General features: G+C 48.5%; 1 long non-coding RNA gene across 1 annotated transcript in view; it reads right to left on the bottom strand.

Moving 5' to 3' along the window:
* Positions 1-3,108: 3,108 nt before the first annotated feature.
* The window catches only part of LOC105004038, a 25,395-nt gene continuing 23,376 nt past the window's right edge, over positions 3,109-5,127 (bottom strand). Inside the window, exon 3 of the long non-coding RNA XR_827180.1 lies at positions 3,109-3,487. This is a non-coding gene — a long non-coding RNA (uncharacterized LOC105004038). The remainder of the gene's footprint in view (positions 3,488-5,127) is intronic.

The following is a 5,127-nucleotide window of genomic DNA, read 5'->3' as shown; positions in this document are numbered from 1 at the left end:
CACTCGCCAGAGTTAAACATAGTTGAGGATGACTTGTGACCACGGATGATCCCCGTGTAAAGGGCTGACCTAAAGGCACCCGGGGTCTTGGGTGGCTGGAGGTTATCTCTCGAGCCTCACCGGCTGGTATGGGAGTGAAAGGGACTGGCCAAAGGTCAGGAATGTGGGCCTTCTGGAGAGGGAAGCCACTCCACCAGCTTCACGGCCGAGCCTTTCTCTCTGTCGCTGAAAAGAATCAAATCTCAGCCTTTGCACCTTAGCCCCGTCTGCTGCATTCCTCAATATTTTAAACATAGACCCTCTGCTCAGTCCGACCATCCCTTTCTTGCCAAGATAACCCAGTCTCTACCTTTGTACCTTATCGCTCCTTATTCGTTCCACGAATGTTTTCTTTGGACAACTGTTCTGTGCCAGACACTGTTCTAGGAAGAGGAGCTATAGCACTAAACGTGAAACAGAAAGTCTCTCGTGTTCTCAGTGGGGACGCTGTGCTGTGCTAAGTCGCTCGGTCGTATCTGACTGTGCAACCCTATGGACTGCAGCCCACCGGGTTCCCCTGTCCGTGGGATTCTCCAGGCAAGAATACTGGAACTGGTTGCCTTGCCCTCCTCCAGAGGATCTTCCCGATCCAGAGATGGAACCCAGGTCTCGAAGGCAGATTCTCTGCCGTCTAAGCCACCAGGGAAGCCCCTCGTTTGGGGATACAATTATAGAAAGACAAGTGTGAGCGAGCGGTGTAAGTGCTGTGAAGAGGTCAAGCTGGGAGAGAGGGGTAGAGAGGGAGGGTGGCTACTTCATCAGGGGAGGGACTGTCTCTCTGCAAAGCCCTTTGGAAAAGCTTCGTGCTCTGTCCACACTGGTGATCTGTCTGCTTTCTCTCCTTTAAAACCAGGACTGCCTCTTCCATGAAACTTCCCCAGTTCATGTTCCCTCTCCAGTGACTCTGCCCTTCAGCTCATCCCTGCTCAAGCTTCTTCCTTCTCAGAAAGATGTTTGATGATCTTAGATTGTGATCTCCTGGAGGAAAAGAGTCCTGTGTTCCACTTCTCTGCTTTGCTACCAGAGCAGGTGGTGGTGGTAGGGGAGGTGAGGAGGAGACAAGCATGTCTACTCTGTGCTAGAAGCACTCACACATTCCTTTCTCTGGTCCTCACAAAACTCCTGCAGACTCTGGCTTATTGTCCACATTTTATAAACAAGGAAAGTGGGGCTTCATTTACCCAAGAGCACACAACCAGTGAGTGGTGGAACTGGGGTCTGAACCCTGATCTCTTTAGCATCGTGTGGTCTGTACTCTTCCCACCCCGGAGCCTATTTGTGAAGTATTCCTGCGGTGGCATCAGTGAGTGATGAGTACAAGGAAAGGATAAGCTTTGTTTTCTCATTGAAGAGCTGTGCAAAAAAAGTGAGAAGCCCCTACTCCTGTCTCCTGGGTTGGCGATTCTTCCTTCACTGCATTGTAACCAGGTAACCACAGGCACCTCACTTCCCCTTCCAGGGGCTCATGACTTGTCTTTGTAAATTAAGATTAGGCTACAGGTGGCTCAGACAGTAAAGAATCTGCCTGCAATGCAGGAGACCCATGTTCAAGCCTTGGGTCAGGAAGATCCCCTGGAGGAGGGTATGCCAACCCACTCCAGTATTCTTGCCTAGAGAATCCCATGGACAGAGGAGCCTGGTGGGTTATGGCCCATGGGAACCCGAAGAGTCAGACAGGACTGAGTGACTAACACTTCACACATGACCTCCCAGCTCTGACATTCTAATGAATGTCATCTCCTTCAAGGAATGGGAGAGGATGGATTTCGGGGAGAAGTTACCGACTTTACTGCATCAAATATGATTTTTTAACATTAAGAGACAGAAACATAACAGGGTTTGCTCATTCAATTAAAATTCAACATGTATTGAATAACTACTACATGCCTGACCATGGCATGTGCTGAGGATACAGAAATAAACTTTTAAAATATTGTTCTTTACCCTGGCATATATGTAAAGGGAAAGACAACTATCTCACGAAATTATCACAATGACAGCAGCTGAGAGCTCACATGGAATCCACCCTTTGCCAGAAATTGTTCTGAGCACTTGAAACTTTTAACTCATTTTAATCTTCCCAACAAATTATGAGGGGAATATTATTTTTATTCCTACTTTACAAGTGAGTAAACTGAGTCACAAAGAAGGGTGTATGCTGAAGAGGTATTGTGAGCATTAATACTTTTTAAGATTTCTTTGATATGGATCATTTTTAAAGCCTTTATTGAATCAGTTGCAATATTGCTTCTGTTTTATGTGATGGTTTTTTGGCTGTGAGTCATGCGGAATCTTAGCTGCCTGACCCAGGATGGAACCCACACCCCCAGCATTGGAAGGTGAAGTCTTAACCACTGGAGCTCCAGGGAAGTCCCAAATGGTGCTTATTTACAGGGCCTGAGATGTCAAGATGAGGATAGGCCGTCATCCTGCACTGCTAACAGCTGGTTTTTTCCCCCTGAAAGTGAAAGTGTTGCTCAGTCGTGTCCAACTCTTTTTGACCCCATGGACTGTAGCACGCCAGGCTCCTCTGTCCATGGGATTTCCCAGGCAAGAATACTGGAGTGGGTTGCCATTTTCTTCTCCAGGGGATCTTCCTGACCCAGGGGTCAAACCCACATCTCCTGCATTGCAGGCAGATTCTTTACCATCTGAGCTACCAGGGAAGCCACTGTGGTTATTCCTTACCTGACCCTTCTGCCACTTGGGATCAGCCACACACGTCCAGCTGGAGGAAGGGATTTTCTGCAATGAGCAGAGAAGGCTTTAGGGTTTTGAAACTGAAAATCTGTAGCCGTCAAGTTACATGGAACATGGAATACACTGGGTAAATTACAGCCAGTTTCCTGTCCACTGAGAAGGGGAGTGAGAAGAGGAAAGGGGCAAGCATGGATGCTCTGGGAAGTCGAGCACTAGCCCCTGCACCCACCTGAGCAAGAAGTGCGGTGGGTCCTGGGGATCAGACCTCTCCCTGAGCCCTGATGTGGCAAAAGCAAGGGTGCCCTGTGCTTGAGGGCAGTTTGAAGGAGATAGGCTCTTAGCTCTGCAAGAGCTGACCACTGTGGCCAGTGTGGTACACAGAGCAGAATGAATGTCTGTCTTCCTAGGAGAAGGATGGAAGGAATAAGAGGGTCACCGGACACAGAGCCTTCTAGAGTGGGAACCAGAGAAAACGCTGCCCCAGGACCAAGTGAGGAGTGGATGTCTTGTGGCTGCTGAAAAGAGGCGGTGGGGTATAGAGGCCAGGATGGGGCACCTCCAGGGCAGGGGGCTCTGTCTGCTTTGCTCATTGCTGCATCCCGAGGTAACAACAATCCACCAACATTCGTTAAATGAAGGACCCTAGACGGCTGCCTCTAGAATCAGGCTGTTGGGTTTCATACCTCAGCTCTGCCTCTCACTCCCTGTGTCATCCTTGCATAAGTCTCTCCCCTTCTCTGGGCCTCACCTGTAAAATGGGGATAAAAATAGTGCAGATCAATACTGATCTGAGACAAAGAGAAAGAATGCCTCTGAAGCACTGAGTGTCTGGAGCAGCACACGGGCTCAGGAGGATTTGCTCTGAGAAATGGAGGCCCTTGCCTCCATCCTTTCCCGCACCTTATACCCTCTCAACTCCAACACCACCCCGAGCTTAGACACAACCTCGAAGAAAAGATGAGGACTCTGGTATTGGCGAAGATCAAGTTCCAACCATCACGATACAATAGAGACTCCTAAGGACATGAAGTTAAATGTTTTCATTTGAAACAGTTATTTTTCTGGCACAGTGAATTTTGTAGCCTGATAATCATATTCAAGATAAATGCAAGCCTGTGAAGAATCAGGTGTCCTTCTGAGAGCTTGGCTAGCATTTAAATTTGCTTGCTTCCTTGCAGATATGTTGACTCACAGAACAACCTACCTTTCACCTTACTTGTCTTTCTAGAAAAAGCCCAGTTCTTCAGCTGAGTTATTGTTTGCAAGTGCTGCTAACAGAAACTAACTTTAAGGCAAAGAGGTCAAGTCTAGGAAACAGAACTCTGTCCTTCCCCGCAAGAGCACTGGACTTTCCTGAAGAAATTCAGTATCAAGGGTTTTATTTCTTGTTAAGATATGTTCCCCTGAAGGTGAGTGATAGATATTATCATTAATTTTTTATTAAAAAGAAAAACCTATCTGTATTTACCTGACTTCCCACTTATCTAAAGGCCAATAAGTGACTATCCTATTTTCCCAGATTGTATGCATTTTTAACACTGAAAGCCTCATATCCTGGGAAACCCTCTCTGTTCCAGGCAAACAAAAAGTCTCTAAATGTCCCAGATAATCCGTAAATGCCAATGACATACCAGGTAGACTTGTCAGCCCAAGGAAGTGTCTGCAGTTTTTTGTTGTTGTTGTTGTTAATGAGCAAGGAAATTTACTCATTTCAAATCAGAAGAGCTCACCTCAGGGAGGAAAATCAAAACTGATCCCCTGGGGGCACTTTCCACTCTGCTGACAATCAGTAAGCCTGGCCCTGGAGACCCTGCAAAGGGGGATACAGCCTGCCTGCCTCGATGATGAGGAGATGGGATGCAGACAGAAGACCACGTCACATGGGGGCCGCCGGACAGGCTGCAGACCCTCGCCCTGGCATTCTTCCTGTCAAGTCCCTCGCTTTTGGTCAGACTCTCAATCCCTCGATGAACCCCGGCCACAGCGCAGGGCGGTTTCCACATCTCTAAGTTACCGTCCAGTCTGTCTGGCTGTGCAGAGCCCTGGGGTTTGTCCACAAGCAAGAGGAACCCAGGCACGGCGGTTCCCCTCAGGACACAAGGAGTGGCTGCCCCAAGCCTCTGTGTGCGTCTCTTTCCTTCAGACCAAGTGTCTCTTGCTGTTTCTCTGGTGTCCTCAGACCTGACAGAATTGGTCCACTGCTTACAGAGCGAGATTTGTTTCTGCACATCACGGGGGAGAATGAGGACCCATCCGGGCTGTGGGTGTTTGGCTCCAAGGTTGGATTCCTGAGGCCACAGGGCTCCTTCCATGAGTCAGGGTCTCTTGTGAAATTGTAGTCGAGATGTTGGTGGGGCTGCTTCATCTGAAGGCTTGACTGGGGCGGGA

This window comes from Bison bison, unplaced genomic scaffold (genome assembly GCF_000754665.1).
Source record: "Bison bison bison isolate TAMUID 2011002044 unplaced genomic scaffold, Bison_UMD1.0 scf7180017864472, whole genome shotgun sequence".
Classification (NCBI taxonomy): domain Eukaryota; kingdom Metazoa; phylum Chordata; class Mammalia; order Artiodactyla; family Bovidae; genus Bison; species Bison bison.
This window is presented reverse-complemented; position numbering and strand designations above follow the sequence as displayed.